A 22,388-nucleotide genomic window follows, 5' to 3' on the forward strand; every position below is an offset into this window, starting at 1 on the left:
TGTAGAGGGAGTCAGAGCACACCAAAACACACTAAAGGCCAAAAATCCAGGTCTTAAGGCTTTTCCTGAAAGACAGGAGATTGTCTGTTCTTCTCAGTGAAAGGGGGAGTTTATTCCAAAGCTGCGGAGCACGAGCCCTGTAAGAGCGACCTCCAATACGTGCATGCTTTACTGCTGGGACGACAGCCAGGGCTTGTGTGGCCGAGCGTAGAGATCTAGAAGGATGATAGAACTGGACATGTTTCCTAAGATAGACTGCCCCAGTACCATGCAAGGATTTGAAAGTCATGGTCAAAGTCTTGAAGATGATACGCTTCCTTACCGGGAGCCAGTGGAGTGAATCAAGGAGGGTCGAGGTATGGGACCTGCGGCTCAGGCCAAAAATGGCCCTCGCGGCAGAGTTCTCTGGGAGACTTAAATAGAGCACATTGGGGTAATCGAGCCTGGATCCAATCATTGCTTGCACAGTAATTCTCCTATGACAGTGCGACAATAGTGGAAGAAATTTCCTGAGCGTGCGTAGTAGCCCAAAACATTGGCCGACTAAAGTAAGGATCTGAGGTTTAAAGGTGAGACCATTGTCAATTTTGACACCCAGATTCTTGGCGACCGTAGTAGGGGACGAAGGAGGATGCATATCTGCCGGCCACCAAGATTTCCATTGAGTATCAGGAGAGCAGCCAAAAAATAAAATTTCAGACTTGTCTGAGTTACATAACATAACATAGCTCTAACTCTCTATTCTTTTTTTTTTTTTAAACAACCAAACACACAAATCTGGGGCTTAGCTCCTACATATTTATTTTGTCACCAAATAGGCCAAGCTATCCACACAATTCAACTCCACATTTCTAATCAACACATAATTTGCCACCACAACACATAATACAACACAACATATTACGCAACACGCCACATACATTCAATCCACACCACACAATTCCACATCATGCCGCAGCATTCTAAAAAGCACCACATAATTAAACTCCATTAAATACCACTCCACAACACAAAACAACATTCAACATAATTTCACTCCATAACACACAATCCCACTCCACATAATTCCAGTACACTCAATACCACATAATTACTATCCACATAATTCCACAGCACGCATTTGCCACAAAAATTCCACCACATAAAATCCAAAACTAATTAATCCTATCCAACCTACATAATTCCACGACACCCCACATACATACATACACTCCATGCCATATGGGTGAAAGACATTGCCATTTACAATGCCAATAGCTCTAACTGAAAACAAATGTGAGACCGATTGCATTTCCAATGCTTGGTCTTGCATGCACCAGGGCCCATGGCATCCCTGCTACGCTACTAAAAGGAATCAGGGGTCTGTACTCTGTATAACCCTTTAGTTCGCAATCAATTCGTGTGGTCTCTGAACTTGGTGTCTGGAGGCTGCATAATCAATCCCCATTTCCTGCCTATCGCCCACGAGGAGCTGCTGCGCCGCCGAGGTCTGGGCTCTTTGACACGTCTTTACATCTCTTCTCCCATATACTTGTCTTCAGAGAACTGATGCGCCCTTTCCCACGGTTTGTCCGCCCATCCCACCACTCCGCTCTGCGGGCCCGGCAGGCTCCGTTTCCGGTGGGCCGGGAGGCCGGTTGTGACGCCTGGCTCCTCCCTCTTCTCCCGGCGGGTGGCAGATAGCCGGGGCTGGCGGCGCTGCAGCTGCATCAGGTGGGTGCGCGGCGGCACAGAAGTCTTTTAGGTACCGCCCTCTGCCTGCCCCAGGGAAGCAGGTTTCGCCCGCGAGACTTGGTCATCCCTGGGCAGGCACAGGCGGTACCCGAGGCGGGGTGGAGGAGGGAGAGAGGCGGCAGAGCGCGCGCAGCAGCGGGAGCCGGATCCGGAGGAGCTACACGGGAGGGAGGGCGGAAACATGCTTTTAAAATGTCATTGTTGATGGGAGGATGTAGTTACGGATAAGTGATACTTTCTCAACATGTTCACACCGACAGATTCCAACTTCGTGGGAACTGGCCGTATATGTGATAGCGCGAGCAAGGGCTAGCCCTGAAGGAGATGCTCTCCCACTCAGTATTTGACAAGCGGTTTTAAGTTGGATGAAAATAGACGGGGGTGGGGGTGACCACCAATGTACCTAGGGGCGTGGCTTAAATACATAAACTAAGTTTATGTGATCATTCCTATACATGACGTAAGTAATTTGGTTGCTCTCTGAGGTCTATATAATTGCATCCATATATATAACACTACAGCTGACAATCATACACCCCTAAAGTGATGCGCAGGTCAAGACTAATTGCATCTTTTTTTTTCTTTTAGCACGTTCTTACCACTCTCTCCTTAATGTTGTTCCTTTTCTCACACCCACTCATCTGAAAACACTGCATTTTCTTTTACTTTCACCTTGTCAGTATTTTGTCAACTGCACATTCACTGTAAACCCATTTGCACAGAATCTCAATTGCAACTGGAACACGTGACCAATTACTCTGTGCGCTCTGCAGAGAGGCCAAGGATTGGATGACCATGTATTTGGAACACCCTTTGGACTCTCTTAAAAGCACTGTGTGAGAAACTGGCACTGCCTTCAGCCTCAACTTCAGATCCGTCAATAGGAGCACCTGGAGGCAGCTCAGCTCACAGTATGCATTATCCAAGAGTAATATGCTGCACAGAGAAAGAAAATACAGAAACACAACATTCTAGAAATAGCAAACACACCTGGGGAAGGCAAGGTTAAGTAAAACGTGAAATATAAATAGGAACTAAATTCCTGCCATGGATTACCTTACATGTTTTACATTAATTTTTCAGAGATTTGAAATGCGTTTTTGTCAGTAAAGTTAACCCCTATTTCGCTAGCAGTGTATGCCTTTAGCGAAAGGAGGATGTCCTGGCACAGTATCTCTACGTCTGTTCTCCCATTTCAAACTTATATTAATTAACTCATAAGACCTGCCTGTATTGCACATGCTCTACTTATTTAGCAGCAGCTGTATCTCTTTGGAGGCATAATGTTGAACGGAAGGACAGTAATTTTTAAGAGTATCTGTTTCTGCAGCTTTAATTTTTTTAAAAAGTATTATATAGCTCAAACTCGACCTGATTCCTAAGCTATGGGAACCTCCCCCTCTACTGGCGTCCCGCCCTGGCACTTTCTCTCATCTGCAACTAAAAATAAAGCGTAGAAACACATTTGAAAATGACACTCTTGATGAAAAACAAAAATCAAAAACAATAATCCCAAACATGTGACTATCTGAAAAAAAATTGCAGAGTTTTTGTAATGTAGCCAGCTGTCGCTGTGGCACTGCGCAAACACAAGTCCAAATCGCACCACTGACCAACAAAGCTTTTTTTGTGAGTCTGTCTTGTTAGTGAAATCGTTTTTCCTTTTTGAAAATTTGAGATGGGCTGAATGTATTTGTGTGTTTCAGATGGGATGTATGATGGGGTTTGTGTGACTCCCTTTATGGGGGGTTGTCTGTATTATTTGGATATTGTTTCCTTTGAATGTAGAAAATAAGATTTTCTGTATCTAGCTGCTCTCTTCAATCTTTTTTTTTTTTTAACCTTTTTGTAAATTGTTTGCAGAAATATAAGTAGGATTGCATAACTCATGAATGACTGTGTTATGTACAGGGGCATTTTTTTGATGTGTTGATTTTGCTCGTTACCCCTGCCCTATGCAACAATAATAAGCAGGGATACCCTAGTGCTGTTACATGTCTTGTTAGTGAAGCAAAATCTAGATTTTTAAAAAACTTTGAGGCGAATCTTACTACCATAGCCAACTTTGGAAATAAATGATTAATGGGCTTTACCATTACGAGAGCCTACTTCACCAAACGTGTTTTGGTGCTACTTGAACAGTTTGAAGGCTATTGGCTGCACAGCCAGTGTACAGAAAGGTTTTCAAAATTGCAGACGTTTCCCTATTGAATTGATTGAAAGAGGCAAACTGTTCCACGCAGTACTCATTTTATAGAAAAGGCAGGACCACCCATTTGAGGAAGTCAAGCTTTAGGGATCCCCAGCAGGGACAAGGGAGAGGAACAGAGAATACAAAATTGAACCACCCAACACCAACAAAAGAGCATTCATACAACAGTCTTTAGAGGAAACATTTTCATCAAACACAAGTCTTCTGTAATTGAAGCCTCTTAGGCAAAGGACGCCAAATACTGACACAGACAAGCGTTACACTATTAACATAAGCATAGTGGAAATGCAACATTGATAACAAATTTCCTATGCTACCCTGGCCTTCTTGCAAGTTAGGATGATAGACTCTTGTAGAAAAAAAAACTACTACAATTATTCATTCCAAAAGTGAACACCAGAAGTTACAGGCAACTGTGACAATGGCTATGCTCTGCCGGAGGTATTTCTAGTGCAGTGTTTTAATCTTTTTTGTACTGTTCGGAAACTTCTCTCTCTGCTTGGTTGGAGTTTCAGAGATTTAAAATTTTATATAACAACACTTTATTCGTTTTATAAGACACAAAGCAATATCGGACATTGTCGCTTTGTAAAGTGGGCCCCAGTATTTACAGCTGTAGTCTCCCTCCCCCAATCCATCCCATCCCCTTGGTTGTGTATAGTCGAAGTGCACAGTCTGTAGTATGCCTATCGTTTTCCCCCATATCTTCTAATGTTTTTTGGGGCATCCACAGGCAACCTAAATAGGTTCCTCCAATTTCGCAGAACGGTCCATGCCTGATTTTTATTACCTCAGTGGTGGATCCTCTTGTGAGTTCTATATGCCAAAGCTCACCATAATACAGTTTCCTCTTGGTCCACCCAGCTCACCCACGAGGCCAATGTGGCACAACTTTGGGGGAGGCTTCTAGAGCCACACCTAACACTGCTAACAGGGTCTTAAATGTGGATTGCCAGTATTGCTTAATAGTGGGCCACCTCCAGACCATGTGGTAAAAATCCCCAACCTTCCCCAGGCTTCATCTGCAGACAGGATCTGATAATCTACAAGCTTTCCACAGTCTCTCGGGGGGAAGTAAGCACAGTATGGATAATTCAGTTGGACCACGTATCATTGGGCTGAAATGGCAAGGGGATGTTGTGCCATGCACGCCTCTCGCCACTCTGCCGTTTCTAACTGAACCACCTACCCCTCCGATCCTCACCTCAAAAGCGCTAGTGTACATGGTGAATGGTTGACCAAGGCTTTATAGATGTGATAGAGACCAGCCCTGATCATTGGACCCATAAGTATTTGAGCTTCCAAAGGATTGAACTCAAGGAGGTTCGCTAGCGCCTCCCGGTGGCTCGAAATTCCATGCTGTAGTTGAAGGTACTGGAAAAATTGTGAACTGGAGGGTCTGTAAACTTTCCATGTAGTCCCCCTCCCAAACGTCACCCAGCCTTTAGATGCCAATCCCGTCCCATCCTTGCAATCCCTCCATATCTGCCACACAGCCCGGCCACTGCCCACCCATAGGTCAGTCTCCAGCATCGCCGGCTGATCCCTCCCAGAACATCACTGCACTGCCCTCCAGGCCAGGAGGACGGATTTGGTACTCTATGAAAGTAAGTGAGGGAGCAGGGCACCGTACAACATATTAATGAGGTTATCAAGGCTGGTCATTAAAAACTGCATTGTGAATGCAGGGTCTGCCGACCCCCTGTTAAGGCAGTTGTTCACCAATAGGATCTTTCCTGCCCAGTAATACTAGCGGATGTTGGCCATGGCTAGATCTCCGTTGTATGTGAATTGGGTGCATCTCTCATAGGAGAGGATATTCTGGGCCCGGTAAGTGGGAGTGGCAAACCACCGGCTGGGGAGGGGGAAGGGAATATTTTAGAGAACGTACAGGAGCCGTGGGATGACGTTCATTTCATATAGGGCCACGCTGCCCAGTATATTGAGGATCAGTTTTGCCCACCTATCAAGATCAGCCTGAATTGTGCGGGTAAGGGGTCCGCGGTTAAGGCTTCAGGCCAGGTCCAGCTCCCAGATCATATTGAGTACTGGAAGATGAGGAGGCAAATCGGCAGGGCAGGATGCCAGGTCTCATCATACCCATCCCCTCTTAGTCGGATCAAGAGCGATTTGGACCACTTGGCCCTCGAGCCCGATGCCTCCCCAAACACATTGAGGATTGAGATGAGACAGGGTCTGTCTATGCCAGATGGGCCATGAAGAGGAGGACGTCTGCATAGAGTGCTATGCTGTACCCCAGTGCCATCCCCCAGTTGATCCCTTACACCTGGGCATCACAGGGTATCACAGTGCCAGTGGTTCCACAGCCAGGGCTAAAAGGAGAGGGGGCATCCCTTTCAGGTGTACTGATGAATGGAAAAACCTGGGGATACCACACCTTTCACTCATACCTGCGCCTGTGTCTCTACTTGGGCACAGGCACAGAACCTAGGCCCCAAGCCGAGTTTGATCAACACCTCCCATTGTAAGTTCCATTGACGGGAATCCAAGGCCTTCTCAGAGTCGAGAAGCATCAATGACGTAGAGCATTGTAACTTTGTAAAACTGCCCAGGGCCAGGTGGACTCTGCAAGTGCAGTGTCTGGAACTAAGGCAGGGGATAAAGCCACACTGCTCCTGGTGGACCAGGCCGTCAAGGACATGAAGGAGGCACTGAGCCAGTAATTTAGCATAGAGTTTGACTATAGTATTAAAGGGGAAGATGTGCTGTTACAAGACACATTAGCCTAGAGGCTTGCTGGGCTTCAGCATACCACTATGGTGGCCAGATCTATCTCCGATAGGAAATGGCCTTGGTCAGCCGATTTGAGGCTCATACTCGGAATAGGATGCAGGATAAAATGATGCAATTTGAAGTAGTCTATTAGGACCTGCAGTTTTCCACGGGCAGAGCTCCGAGAGGACATCACCAAGCTGCTTCATGGTTAGGGGTTGGTCAAGGGCCTCCCGCTCGGTGGGGGCTGGGGGAGGGTATAGGGATGTCCCTGAGCAGTGGGTGACGTGTCTTCCATAGGGATCACATCTTTGCGGCAGAAAGGGATTTGTAGTAGGCTGCAAATGCATTGGACTCAGCGGGTCCGTTTTCTGCTTGCTCACCGTCTGGGTCAATAATAGTGGGCACTATCCTCAACGCTAGGTTTTTCGTAATTAGCCAGTGGAGAAGCCTGCCTGACTTGTCCCCCCATTTGTATGTTCTGCTTATAGTGGCTTCCCAGTACTTGTGGGCTTCTCCCAAACATAACTGTTGCAGATCCACCCTCTCCAACGCCAGACAGTGACTCAAGTGCTCTCTTAAATTGTCCCCCTTCCTAGTTTTATGCTGGAGGATTGAAGTCTCCAGTTGGGAAATGCAAGTCTGAGTCTCACTGGCCTGGCCCTGAATGTGGAAGCGGGTGTTCCTGTGCATAATGGCTTTGCAGGCCCCCTATAGCACCCTGGGTGAGAAGACCCTCATCTGGTTAGTGTCAAGGAAGACTTCCAGGTCTGTTACCAGGGCCAGGATGGTTTGCTCGTCACTGAGAAGCCAAGCATTGAGGCCGTCCAGACCATGTGCACTGTCATGGTGGGTCAAAAAGGGTCAGTGTTTGCTGCAGGTGGGGTACAACAGGATTGTAGAGGGCAGTTAGCGAACCCCCCACTTCACCCGCCACCCAGGCACAGGCCTCAGCGGAGCTGTGGGACATGTGGTGTCAGGGAGCGCAGCTGCTGAGTGTAGTGACTGTGGAAATAACAAACGCAACAACATAACAAGAAAACCAAAACCCAAATCCCCCAACTCCCCTCCTTATACTTCACCCCAGCAGAAGCACCTGTTGCCCAAACAATTCCTATAACAGCTGTAAGAGGCGAAAGAAACCAGACTTCTGGTCCTCCCATTGAGGCTCCCAGCTTTAAGGACGTGAAAAGGATATAGTGGTGCTGGCATGCCTTTGCAGAAAAAGGACAGAGGAAGGCCATGTATGCCGGTTATTGGGGTCAGTCATGGGCATCCCCTGGGGAAAAAGAGGGCAGTTCAGCATGAATGTCCTCCATCATAGGTGGGGTGGAGTCTCCCTCCCTGTCTGTATTTGAAGTGGCTGAGGCGTCTCAGCGGTCTCAACTGACTCTGCGCCGGGCCCCTTGTGCTCCACTCCCTCCTTCACTGGGGCCTCATGAGCGGGCCGGTCAGACCACGGCGGCGTAGGGCCCGGCTGCAATGGTTATTGCTCTGTTAACCATTTCCAGGTGTCCTCCAGAGAATCGAAGAAGTAGGATTTGCCCTTGAAGAGGACCCGCTGGCGCACAGGAAAGAGAAGCGTGTATTGTAATGCCATGGACTTGTTCTAGGACTGAACCTGTCAGGTGTAGTACGGGAACACCATTATTTGTTTGGATTGGTATGCAAGTTGAACCTTAACCCTCGCCTCTCGCAGGATTATTTCTCTAGTGCGATAATTAAAAATATTGGTGACCATTGGTTGCAAGGGGGGCTCCCAGAGGAGGCCTCTGTGCGAGGGACCTATGGGCTAGTTCAACTATGAAGCATTTCAACAGACTGCCAGGATCGATCCAGGATATAAGCCATTGTTCTAGGAAAGCCTCCATCCAGTCCCTTCCCTCCCTCGGGGAATCAAATGAAGTGGAGGTTGCACCTGCTGCTTCTATTTATGGCATCCTCCAATCTACACTGAGGGTCACTGATGCCTCCGATAGGCGGATCACCTCTGTGCGGAGCTCGCGGACACCTTCCTTCTGTTCCAAAATGTGCCCCTAAATTTCAGAAACCCTTACGGTGGTGTTGTGTAGATCTTGGTGCAGGAGGACCACAATCACCCGAATCTCTCCTATCTTAGATTCAAGGGTAAGTCCTGGATCGCATGTAGGATGACTGTAGTGTCTCCTCTACCCTGGGTCTTGTGTCTACCCATGGGAGGTGTACATTTAATTTTCAATGGGACCGCCATCAATAGGAGGTTCATCTCGGAATGTCATACAGTTGAATTGTAGGTAGCCATGGTAATGTGCCTGCCTTCCAGCCCTGCATCAGGCGCAGGCAGCACGACCAGCTGGGGTCTACCGGACCAGGTTCTGGTGTGCAGGCTAGGGCCGATAGCTCCCCCCTCTCTCTTCCGTCCTCACCACCCTCGCCTGGACTCTCCCACTGTCCAGGCCCCTGTGGCTGCGAGTGAATGAATGAATGAATACTTTATTGTTTGGTTACTCAAAACCATTACATTAAAACTAAAGTACAAAATTATAAAAATTAAAACCAGGAGAGTTTCGAGAGATCAGTATATATGGTGGCTCCCTAAGCACTGGGAATACGATAGGTAGAGTTCGTAGTAAGACATGGACCTGCTAAGTCTCTATATGTTCGTACCCTCAGAAGCCATCAGCAGTGACCGTGTCTGCTGGATAAACTTTCCAAAAGAGGCCATGTGCTTTACCATAGTCAGGGTGTAGAGATGGATGATCCCCTCCTTTGCGGTACGTGACCCTGCTTGTCTTAGGATTGGCCTGAGATAAAGACTGCGGGCCATGCGCAGTGTCGGGCAGCAGAATAGAAGATGGGCTAGTGACTCACGTTTATACCTGCAAAGCCTACATTCCCGGACTTCTGAGCCAACCTGACCGAAGGCATATAATTCTTTGAGGGGCAACGGATGTAGTCTGTAGGCTAAGATCTTGTGTAGGGCTGCGCGGCCTGCGTGAGATAATGTTTAGGATTTTGCAGGATTTTGCAGGATGTGCGGTAGGCACAGGGACTCATGAAAGTTTTTTCTTACCAGAGACTCCAGATCCAGTTCCCGTGACCGCGTGCGTACTTGTTTTTTTGATCGAGTTTTTTGATGGCGGTGTAATTGACGAGTTCGGGGTTCCAAGACTCAATGGCAAGGTTGAGATGATCCTTTGCCGGGTTAAGAGTGAGCAACCAGGGATTCCCAGGTTCTCTGAAGATACATTTCAGGGCTGCCTTGAGTGTGTTATCCTGTGCCGCCGTTGTTAGAAAGTAATATTTGCTTAGGGCGGCCATCTCTTCCAGATTTTGCTGGTTGAGTGAAAACTCCAGGCGGACAAGGGTGTTTCTGGTGCACCTTGGTAGGTGGAATAGTCTCTTGTAGGCTCTACAATGGATTTTTTCTACTTCTTTGTTCAGTTTGCCCGGGAATGCCTGTAGAGCGTAATTGAGGGCTGGCATTACCTTGGCTTTGAGAACTCTTTGGATGGCCATTGTGGACGGGCTATATAAGGAGGCTTGCAGATGGCGTAGGTGATGGTTTTTCCTTTGCCTTGGATGGTCTTTAGGTGGGCGCTTGAAAGCCCCGACTCCTGGAAGCAGATGCCCAAATAGGTGTACCGCTGTGTGCTTTCCAGCAAGAGATGGCCCAGCCTCCATTTTAATGATTTTTTCTTTGGCTAATGTCCAAAAATAATTACTTTTGACTTGGATGGATTTGCTACAAGCCTGTTTTTATCATTGTATGCAGCAAGTGCCATCAGCACCTTTTGTAGTCCAATTTTCGTATGGTCCAAGAGTACCAGATCATCAGCATATTGCATGAATTGAATTTTGGTCCCACCGATCTTTGGGGTTGCCAAGGCTGCCCCGGTCAAGGCCCTCTCCATGTCCGCTGTATATAAGTTGAACAACAGTGGGGCTGCCACACACCCTTGTTTAAGGCCTCGATCTGTGTCGATCTTCACGGATGCGTGGTCCCTCGAGAGTTTAATTCTCCCCCATGTTTTTTGGTACAGGGACTGGATTTCTCTTAACAGGGATGGATTGATGTTCCATTGAACCAGCTTTCTCCACAGAATTGCACGATCTACCCCATCGAACGCCGCCGAGTAGTCAGTAAAGCAGGCGAATAGGGGGGGGCTTTTGCGTGTCCGCGCGTGGTGGACCAAAAAAGAAAGTGCGATGATATTATCGACTGTGGCCGACCCAGGTCTAAATCCGGTTTGGCAGAGTGGAAGAAGACCTTCTGCGCTCGTCCAGTCTGCGAGGTCCCTCAAAATGGCACTAGCGTAAGCTTTTCCCTCGATGTCCAAAAGGGCGATCATGCGGTAATTTGATGGTTCAGTTTTGGGGCCTTTTTTGTGGATTGGCTGTAAGAGCGAGCCTCTCCATGAGTCTGGTACATCCCCCTGGAGCCAACATTCAGTATACAGGTGAGTCAGGTCTTTGGACCAAAAGTCGATGTTTGCTTTGAATAAGTGTCCCGGGAGGCCATTAGGGCCCAGGGCACCGTTTTGTCTGATGTTTTTTAGAATTTTGGACACTAACAATTTTCCCGACGGGGCTTTCTTCTCGGTGATTGGGTCTAGATCGACTCCTGCGTTGGATGTTTTGTTTTGCTTGTTTACAGGGCCGTCTTCGGTGTTGAGTGCTTTTACATGGGCGACCCAGATGGAGGCTTCAAGAGAGTTTTCTCTATGGTTTGAGCCTCGTCCCAGGTTGCTTAAATAGTGCCAAAACTCTTGCGATTTTCCTGGGCTCAGCAAATCAAAAATTTTCAGCCATTGTGCTTCGCAAAAGTCTCGTTTTGCTGCTCAAACCTTTTTTGAATTACTTTTTTTGGCCTCTTGTAATTGTTTCTTGTTAGGGCTTGTGCCAATTTTGCGAAAGAGTTTGCGTTTCTTGTTCAGTTGTTTGGCGCTTATTTTAATTTCTGCGTTGTGACCATATGTGGATAGAGGATGCCTATGAGTTGTACTGTTTGAATTGCCGCGAGGAATCACCGCCAGGGTCCCTGTTAAGGCGTTCCAGGTTGCTATTGCACCCTTTTCTGTTCGCTCGGTGGGCAGCCTGTCCACTGGTTTGCCCAGTTAAATGTGGCGATTGTGGTCTGTTCCCATTTGATTCTTCTGGGGAGCTTTATTAATTCTTCGCCGTCGGCTGCTCCGATGTATTCGAGCCTATGGCCTGTGTCCACTGTGAGGTTCAGTGTAATAGTTAAGGCGGCATGATCGCTGTCACTACGCGGGTGAACTGAAAAGTTTAACATTAGGGGTTGCAGTTTATCGCTTAGCATGATGTAGTCGATCGTTGTTTGGTTGTTGAATGTGGGACCGACAAAGCACCCAGGGCTATTCTTTAGGAGGACTGAGTGCGCTGTCGCCCGCTTATAGGATTTTAACAGGTTGTTCAGTGCATTAGAGGCCCCAGGCAGGTGACCTCATGTGGTTGGTACCCCTATTTTGTGAGTGTTAAAATCGCCAAGGATAATGCATTCTAAAGCCGGGAATTGAAGCAATAAGGACTCTAGGTGGTTTATCAGAGTGGCTAAGTTGGATGGGGACCCGTGGGGGTTGTGATAGAGGTTGATTAATAAAAGTGAAAAGTTTCCATTTGTCGGGCGACCGCCTTTCAGGATGCCAGCCTGGAGGGTGTCCGGAAGATTAGGTATTTCCGCAAATTCCAGTTTAAGTGAATGTTTTATGTAGACACCTATCCCTCCCGATGGTCTTCCGAATATGTTGAGCTTTTTTGCTGGTTTTCCATATTCTGCATATCCTCTTAATGAGAGAGGGTGGATCTGCCAGGATTCTTGTATGCAGATTATGTCCGCATCCTCCATGAATGTCGCCGCGGTTTGGTTGAGAAGCAACCTCTTGAGCCCAGCGACATTCCAGGACATGATTTTCAAACTGGGCGAAGGCCGATCCCTGACCGAGGGCTTTGGGTGCGCGTTGGTCATGCTTCGGTGGGGTGGGCCTGAGACGTTAGGGCTGTAACAGTTAGGATCTGGGATTTAGTTCTAGCGGCAGCCAAGACCAGTCTTTGCTCGCGCATCCCGATGTTGCACATATGCGTGTGCCATGCATCGGGTTGGTTGTTATCGTGATTGGGGTTCTGAAGGTTTGACCTGTGTTTGTGCCACCTTTGGACCCCTGAAGAATGGGCACCATATGTGGCACGTGGGTGGGGGCAGCATCCGAGCGTAAGTTCTCTCCGGCTGGTTGTACCGCGTTTCCCGTCTGGGAATGTGCAGAGTGTATTTTTAAGATTAGGGGGTATTTTTGTGCACTCTTGGATTTTAATTTTATACCCCAGCTTTCCAATAGCTTATGCTGGCTTTTCAGTGCCTCGGCCATGTCCGGGCTCGTGAAAGTTAGCTCCGTGGTTTCATTTTTCTCCTTCGCATCTTGTGGCAGGAAGGAGATGGTTTCAATGTCTGTAGTTTTTATTCCCTCCAGCCCTGGAATGTTTGCACAAAGTATTAGAAGATTACTGCGGTTGAGAATGTCCCACCTCCCCTGAGAAGCATAATCGGGGTACAGCATTATTTTCCGATCCTGGGATTGGGAGAGGTTTGATTGGCAGACGGAGACTACAGCCTGGCCGCCTGTTTGTTGTTTGTGATGACTGTACAACGCTAGGTGGAAAGGCGTTTGCCCGCCTGTTTAATCCCATTGACCGCTGAAGGGCCACTGTGAATGGTAAGCTGGGTGGGCTATTATTAGGCGGCGTGTTTTCGGTGCCCTTGGGATCTAGAGCGGCCAGTGAACCTTGGGACGCACGGTGCGTCGTCAGCGTTGATGGGACGACGACCTGAGAGTTGTTTGGGCGGGGGACATATTCGCTTGCAGGGGCTTGAGTCGCTTCCGCGAAGCTTTGTCCTTGTGGGTCGTTTGCTTGATTTTTTTGTTGGTGCTGTTGGGGCTGGCTGGGGGCCGTGAGAGGGGCAAACAACCCCGGAGTTATTGCTGCGTTGGTAAAGTGAGGAACTTCAAGCATTGGCTCAGTTATTTCTGATGTTTTGGTGATTGCGACTAATTGGGTTGTTTCCAGCGTCTCTGTGTGGCCTGGTGTCTGGTTGCTGGGCCGTAGCCATTCCCGGATGGATATGGGAGCAAGAGATTTGTTTTTGTTCGCCTTGTTGAATTTTTTTAGTTTTTTCTTATTATTCCTGGATAAATTTTGAATGTCTAGGCTGGTCGATGTGGTGGGATGCTGACGGTCCTGATTTTTAGTATTGGTCGGGGTGACGTTTGTTCTGCTTGTGCTAATCGTAGACGAAGTCGCCTCCCAGGCGATTTTATCTTCTTTATGAGTTTCTATACTGTGATTTGGCGAGTTTTTTGAGCCTTCTATTTTTAGGGAGTCCAGAGCTGGGGCCTGTGCGGTTGGATCCTTTATCTTGCCAGTTTCTTTCTTGAGCTCCTCTATTAGTGTGGTCATGACGTGCAGGAGTTTTTCTAGGTTGTTCAGAATTGGGCTGCAACTACATGACACAGGCTTAAAGTGTGTGCTATCCTGTGCTCTACGAATCAGGGAATTCAGGTGGTCCAATTTGGAGTCGATCCCAGAGATTAGGTTTGCGACTGTTTGTAGTATATTTATCTGGGCATCGAGCTTGTCGGCGTGCAATATTGCGGCGCCTGTCATAGAGATGAGTGTCTCGTTGATCAGAGTTAGATGGTCTACAATCGCTGGGGGGCTCTCCCCCCTGTCCGAGCTTCTGCACGCTGGCGTTGATAGCTGGGCCATTTTGTCTTGTTCCGGGGGGCTCCAGATCGAAGGGTTCGGGGACTGGGTGTGCCGGGCCAGTAATTGTGGGATTCCTAATCCTTCATTGGTTTCCTGGGTGCTGCTGGGCGCATCAAGCATGTGCTCTCCATTTTCCGAGGCCTTGCTGCTTATGCTGTCGGGTGTGTCAGCCGCGAGGGCCCCGTTTGGGATCGTATTCGGTTGAGGGTCTTCTGGTGGTTGGTGGGTCGGAGTTGTTGCCCTGATGTGATCGAACCTCGGTGCGACCATGTCTGATGCCTCTAACTTGATGGGTTTTCCACCCTGGAGCGTAGTTATTATTGGTGATAGGGGTAATCCTGGTGCCCGGGTGGCGGAGGGGCTAGGGTTTTGACCGTCCTCGGATGTTTCAGTGGACGGTGAGCAGCTTGGAGGCCTAGACGGTTCAGCTGAACTTGTTACCAGGGGGCACAAGAAGCTTCTTATGTCTCGGTTTCCTAGGGGGCAAGTAGTGGCTGCGTTGGCGCCCGAGCAGGGAGTAAGGTTGACTGGGTTGCGACGATGATGGGATCGATGTCAGTGCTGGGAACGCGGTGGGTAGACCTGGGGACGTTGGCGTTGCTCCGGTGGCGCCAGGTGTTCCTGGGAGTCCCCCCTCCAAGAGCCCCTGCCCATGGGAGAAGCCCCCCGCTCCCGGGGGGTAGAAAAGTTTTGCCTTCCGTCTCCTGGCAGATCTATGGGGGCGAGGCTTTTCCTGTGCCTGTAGTAAGGTCAAGTTTCTAGTCCTCATTGTTTTTCCCTGTTTTTCCCTGTTGTCTTGTCTTTTCCTGGTGCGTTATGCTCGCTGCAATGATGGAGCGGCGGGGAGAGGGGTAGTGTAGGGGCAGCCGCGGGCAGCGTGTTCCCCAATGTGGAGGGGACGCCGTAGTGAACAAGTCCCGCTACCTCTGTCCCAATAAGATGGCCTGGTGTTTAAAATCTGGCTTTGCTCTTGCTCTGCATGTGCACCCCCCCCCCCCCCCCCCCCCCCCCCCAGCCCCCAGCTGTAGATTGCTGCCTTACACCCTTGGTATTGGCTCACTGGCACCCGAGACCTCTTGACCTCCGGCACCTGCACCAGTTCCTCGCTCTCCCCGGAGGTAGGCCGGTTCTCTTTTCTTCAATTCGCTGCCCTTCTTTGCTTTTGGCTCAAGGCTTCTCGGTCACTGAGCTGCTCAGGGGGCAAAACGCGGCAAGCTGTGGCGGTGGCGGTGTTGTTATCATAGCGCTCGGAGCTTGAGACACAGCGCTCACACCTGCCTACGGCACAACAGCACAACAGCACACGGGGGCGGTGAGGGGGGCAGCGAGGGGGCCAAGATGACAGGCTCCCCCCCACCTGCTTGGCGGTGTTGTTGTCACAGCGCTTAATGCAGCGCTCACACCTGCCAGCAGCCAGCAGCGCCTTGCAGCACCTTAACCCTTGCTCCTCTCTCGCGACTCGCAGGGACGCAGGCTCGCAGGGGCGGTAGCAGGGGCGGTGGCGGAGGCAGTGGAGGTGTAGTTGGCTCAGCGCTTGGGCAGCGCTCACACCTGCTCACGTCTGCCCGCCTGCCCACTGCTCCGCCGCACCCAGCTCCTCCCCCTGTTCGCAGATCACCGTAACACTGTGTCACCGTACCGTGCGGCATGACGGTCCAGTCGCGGTCGGGCTAACAGCCACAGTCGGACCAGCAGACGGTTTGAGAGTGGTGGCCCGCTACAGCCTCGTACCTCTCATGCTCCGATGAGTCCTTGGTTTCTTAGGTCCGTATGTTCCTTTGCAGGTTTCCTTAGCGAGTACGGTGGGTGGGAGCGGCAGTCTCCGTGTCCGTCTCGCTTCGGCGAAGATGGCGTTCTGGCGTTCCAGGACAGCTCGCAGGCTCCCTCCAGTGCTGCGAGTGGGCCCCTGACGGGTGCCCTGTATTCTGTCAGATGGGGCGCTGACCATACCTGCGCCCACCTCAGTGTCCACAACTCAGTCAGCAGAGGGAATCTTCAGAACCTGGCGACCCCCCTGATGAAATCTGTCACAAGTTAAGTGAGGGAGGGTCCACTGCACACCTGATCCTGCCACGCCATCCCAGCCAGACTCACCACAGGTTACAGGCAGTGCCCCGGACTAGGACTCCACTCTCCAGGCCAGTGCGGGCCCACGCCAGGCAGTTCTTGTACGGGCCTGGAGAGATGCCTAGGTGCAACTCCGTCTACTTGTGGCCTCCTGGGACCCAGTTGCTCCAATGGTTGCACTGTAGGCCTGTTGGGACTGCGATTGTGTGCCCCATAATGGGAGGCTGCCCGTTTCTCCCCACTGTCCCCCCCCCCCCCCCCCCCCCCCCCCCCATCATGGCTGCAGAAGGAAGTGATGGGGTGGGATTCAACCCCTGCACTTTTGTCCTGGGGATCGGGCTGCAGCAGGTAGACAGCCTCTTGGGGACGGGCAAATACCTCAAAGCGTCTACCCGTGGCCCAGCTGGCGCGTGCTTAAATTTGGGGCGGTCGCTCTAGCCTCTGCATGCCTTTCTTTTGGCGGTTTGTCATGGGCTTCATTCATCCCTGGCTCACCTCAGGAGCTCGGTTGCGGCGAAGGCGGCACGCCAGTACCGGTAACACCAAGAATCAGCTGTAGCCTGAGTGGCAGCTCAAAGGTGAGCGTCCGCAATCTTGGCCACCACGGCTCTGCCCCAGTCCAGAACATTTGTATTGCATCAAAATCAGAAGATATAAAGGTGCATGCAGCTGTCTGTTGAACCATTTCCACCTGGTCTCAAAGTAAGGTTGACGAGGGCGTTAGTGCTCCACCCAACCTTTGCTTCCACTCCCCATTATGTTCAGTGAGCTGTGCTGCTGCTCGCACATAGTCTTTTTGAGCCTCTTCACCAGATATTAAACATGCCCCCGCTGCAGTCTTAGTGGATTTAAACCTTTGTGTACACTGGCTATGCAGCAAGCAGTCTTCATTCTTGTAGCACCACAACACAATAGGGTTAAGTGCGCTCAAGAAGTAGCAAAAGCACACAATCATTTATTTTTGAAATTCGCCATAGTAGAATAAGTCAAATCCCTAACATTACAAAATCCAGATATAGAGCAAGACGGTCTCACGAAAGGCTCATTGTGTTGGATCCCTACTGCGGGATTATCAAGTGGATATCATCTGATGACACAGCATTCATAAATGGACAAAAGGATATTGCGACAAAGGGGAAACTCCACAGGCCAGCCTAGGAGGACACAAAACAAGAGGTAATTGATACATACATCACACTTTTCATTTTAGAGTTGCCATGGTACTGCTTTGTAACAAACTGGAAATTAATGAAGGACTTTTACACTCTGTGCAGTACTGTGAATGTTTCCAGACAAAGATCCTTGCTGAACTTTGCGATGAATGCTGAGAACTGCCTTGTGATCTTGGCCTGACCTGGGTGCCCAAAGCCCTCAAGTTTCACCAACCCCTGCACAACTAGCTCATCCCGTCCGGAGTTATAAAAGCATTTTGTTACTTTATTGTGCTGTTGATCAAATTATGACTCCAAGATTAATAGATACAGAATCAAAGAAAATATTTTGGACTGGATGATCTACTTGTGCATGGGACTAGGCAGCTTTGGAGTTCTGTAAAGCATAGGGCCCCTATCCCATGCACAAGCTACCACTGTGGTGAATGTCATTCTAGGTTCACGTACAGCCATTTAATATTTGACTGCAGCTATCCCTGTTAGTTTTCTTAAAAGTTGCAAAGTCTTCTCAGAGCTGAGCTGGGGAACAGTATTAACGTTTTAGGCACTGCATATGTGCCACAGAGAACAGGGCCTTTTTGGGACAGGAAGGCATGACACCAATTACATCACCGAACCAGCATCTTGTCCTTTGGACTCAATATCCTTATCCGTTGAACTACCCAACACCAACAAAACAACATTCATACAACAGTTCTTGAACGAAATGATTCCATTTGAAGCAAGCACTCTGTACTTAAAGCAGCTCCTAATCCCAGACCGGAATGGACTATGTAACTCGCTATGCTGACTAAATGGAACCGGGGCATATCATAGCCCAAGCATATTAACGCCTCCAGATTAAGGGCATATCATAGCCCAAGCACATTAATGCCCTACAGATTAAAGGGACATACTATAGCCCCGCTTTAGAGCTTAAAACTACGTATTAGAAGAGTCCACTGTCTGCATTGTATTTTTAAGATAGATACGTTACTTCAGCATAGCATTTTATATGAGAGAACTCTTCCATTGTACGGTCATTTTGCACGCTTATCATTGGAACCGGTCCGCCGCGATTTAAGCTCCTTAACAGATATCCAACGTGGATATCCGCAATCACAAGGACCTTCCGGATTTCACCTCTCATTTCTATGACAACCACTAATATATTTGAGTTTCTGGCAAACTACGCTACCTCCATAGATTCAAGCCTTGAAGAAGTTACGGTTGTAATGAAACACATGTAGGCTGCCATGTTCCTTTACCATCAATGATGTTTCAAGAATTGGACGATCATTTACTAATTGTATAACATATAAATGTTCGAATTTGGTCAACAGATGCATGTTTATACTAAAAGCCAGATTGATTACATTGTATAAAGTGAAACACTGTCACAAACTATTAAATTGAATGGAAATTTCAGTATAATCCCGTAGACTGGTGTTTCCTGTGAGTGGTGTTACCACAAATGTACATGGGATTCATGTCTTGAATATGATTAAGAATGAGAGATAAAAATATTGAGAGTGCCGGGGTACAATCATTCTATGAAGCTTAGAACAAGCATTTGCATTTATGGGAGTTTAAGCTATTGTCATCTACAATAGCAATAGCTCAAACTCTTGTAAATGCGGCCGCCATTGTCTGGGGGCTGCTTGAAAGTGAAAGCGTGCTTGGGGAGGAAAGCACGTCGTGCCTGCCGTTGGAGAAACCCATTAAAGAAAAAAGTGCTTACAGACATACCATGCCGCAACAGAAGTAAAAGGGCCAGTCGCCATGGGAGGTTACAAATGCAGAAAAGGCGGTACCAAGGAGGGACTAACAAGCCTAATTACGACTCGCAACCCAGCGTTTACGAAGGACAATGACACAAGCCAATTACAAATATGGGCGGACAGTTGGCGGGGCTTCAAAGCCATACTCCAATTTTGCATTCCTCACAGCAGCGCATGCGCTGCCCAGGCTCGACCTAAAAAGGACAAAGGAAAACAAATACTGACACAGACGAGGGTGTTACACTGATAACCAAAAGCGCACGTAAATGCAACTTTGATAACAAGTATGTTTTGTACCATAATTTACCCTTCTTGCATGTTTGGATGATATGGACTGCTGTCATTGGTCTACCACAATCATTAATTCCAGTGCTGAACAGTAGAAGTTATAGGCAAATGTGACATTGGTTATGCTCTGCGCTCATGTATTCCCAAGTCAACATTTTAATGTTTCATGTACTATTTGTTTCTCTCTCCCACTGTTCAGTTGCAGTTCCAGTCTGAAGATTTGGATTGCACCGAAATCAAAAGATACAACGGTGCATGCAGCTATCTGTTGAAAGACTTGCACCATGTCTGAAAGGTAGGTTTTTAATCTCATTCTGATCTACCCTACAGTTTGAGGTTGCTTTGTATTCTGGAAGACTATTCAACAATGTTCCCCTGTGACCTGGAGCTCTGTGCCTCTCTTTACACTCCTTTGATACCAAATAATAGTTTGCAAACCTCTATTTGCAGACCTCTTGGTTTCTTTTAGTTGCATACTATTGAAATCTTTCTCCACTATAAGTGTGGTTCCTTGACCAGGGCGTTAGAGTCCCGTCCAACCATTGCTTCCACTCCCTATTATCTTCAGTAAACATTGCTGCAGCTTGTACATGCTGCATCTGTGAGCCTTTCCACCATTTATTAAACATTCTCATCTCTGTAGTATTTATCCTGCCCAGGTTATACAGCAGCTGTAAGAAATTGGGGTACTAGTTGAACGGGGTGAGAACCCACCTGAAGTAATCCATACTAATATAATAAAGAGAGAGCCCAAACCTTTGAGGCGGGTAATCTCAGGGACCACAGCACCAATCACAACACCCAATACAGCGTTGTAAAGGGCAGTTGCAGCAGAAGGACATAGGCTATGCAGACGCCCACCATATACATTTAAAAGGTAAAAGAACCGTGCCAGCAAAGTAGTCCCTTGTGGGCGTGTCTGCGTTGTGCTGGGGGCGTGACAAACACTGGGGGCGTGTGGTACGTTCCGCCCTTCATGCCATGTCTCATATCGTGTGCTAATCCCACCCTGCTCCCTTTAAATACCCCTGCACCCCATAATCATAACCGACCCTTACTCCTTAAAATACCCCAACACCCTTAAACACTAACCCATCTTATCCCTATAAATATACCCTGCACCCCAAAACCCAAACCTATCCCTAAACCCTAAAAATACCCCTGTACCTCAAAACCCAAACCTAGCCCTGAACCCTATAAATACCCCTGTACCTCAAAACCCAAACCTACCCCTGAACCCTAAAAATATCCCTGTACCCCAAAACCCGCCCTGAACCCTAAAAATACCACTGTACCCCAAAACCCAAACCTACCCCTGAACCCTAAAATACCCCTATACCCCAAAACCCAAACCTAGCCCTCAACCCTAAAAATACCCCTGTACTCCAAAACCCATACCTAGCCCTAAACCCTAAAAATAACCCTGTACCCCAAAATCCAAACCTACACCTGAACCCTAAAATACCCCTGTACGCCAAAACCCAAACCTAGCCATGAACCCTAAAAATACCCCTGTACCCCAAAACCCAAACCTAGCCCTGAACCATTAAAATACCCCTGTACCCCAAAACCCAAAACTATTTCTGAACCCTTAAAATACCCAAACACTCCAAAACATATACCTCACTACCCCAAAACATATACCCCTATACCCATACTTACCTTTTCCAAACATTTAAAAAAAACATGCTTTTACCATTCATGCATTTACAACGAATTTCGTTGTAAATGTATGCGTGGTAAAAGCATATAAAATGTAATGCCATACGTTATAATGGCATTGCGAAGTCATGGTACTTTCGTAATGAAAGTATGCGGAGTGATGGTATGTGGAAAGAAAGTTGCGGAATAATGGGTGTTTACCCTCCCCCGGTAAGTATATTGCTGGCACGGCGGCCCATATCTCCAGCAACATACTCATATTTTTTCACCACCCTTTTCAAAAATGCACAGGTCTCTCTCATTGATGGCCAGCACCGACATACACTTTTAGACACACCTCCCGCCTCAAGTTCTAGAATTGCGAACTTTAGAGCTGGGGAGCTACGTTCGAATCTCGGCATCAGCTCAACATCCTGTGATTCCAGGCAAATCGCTTTGTCTCCCCGTGCCTACCACAAATGAATGTGTTCTTCTGTAATGTAAATTGTGCTCATGCCATGTTGTCGAGTTCGCACTATATAATATTGCAAGGAAAAATAAAGTAGGGAAGCTCGAGTTCACACACTACTGAACGCGCACTCTTAAGTGCATCAGCAGTGCACTGTGAATCGGAGCATTTCACAGGCCTGTCACAGATAAGAAATGCTATGAAAACGAAATCCTACAAAACAATTTACTACTGGCAGGCAGCAAATCATTACCAGACAACGTCGGGACGGGCTGCTAGTAATAATAATAATCCTTTTCAAGAGGAAATGCTAAAGCCACTCACTAAACCTGTGCTTAATCCTGTGGGCTCTTGGCACAAAGCAGCCAGGCTTAATTTAGAGACAATATGTAAAGAATGTATGCAGTATTCAAACAGCAATGGAGTGAAAATCAACACAAGAAAACCCCCAAACCAATTTAGAAAAATAGAGTATGTTTCATTAAGTAAAATTACATCAGTGCAGCAAAAATCCAGTAAGTAGAACTGAACCGGACCTATGGATTTTGAAA

General features: G+C 48.2%; 1 protein-coding gene across 1 annotated transcript in view; it reads left to right on the forward strand.

Annotated features, from left to right (window-relative positions):
- Positions 1 to 1,588: 1,588 nt before the first annotated feature.
- EOGT (EGF domain specific O-linked N-acetylglucosamine transferase) overlaps positions 1,589 to 22,388 on the forward strand; it is a 273,584-nt gene continuing 252,784 nt past the window's right edge. Inside the window, exons 1-2 of the mRNA XM_086936837.1 lie at positions 1,589 to 1,713; positions 19,927 to 20,022. The gene's annotated coding sequence lies outside the window, so the exon portion shown is untranslated. The remainder of the gene's footprint in view (positions 1,714 to 19,926; positions 20,023 to 22,388) is intronic.

This window comes from Lissotriton vulgaris, chromosome 9 (assembly GCF_964263255.1).
Source record: "Lissotriton vulgaris chromosome 9, aLisVul1.2, whole genome shotgun sequence".
Lineage (NCBI taxonomy): Eukaryota > Metazoa > Chordata > Amphibia > Caudata > Salamandridae > Lissotriton > Lissotriton vulgaris.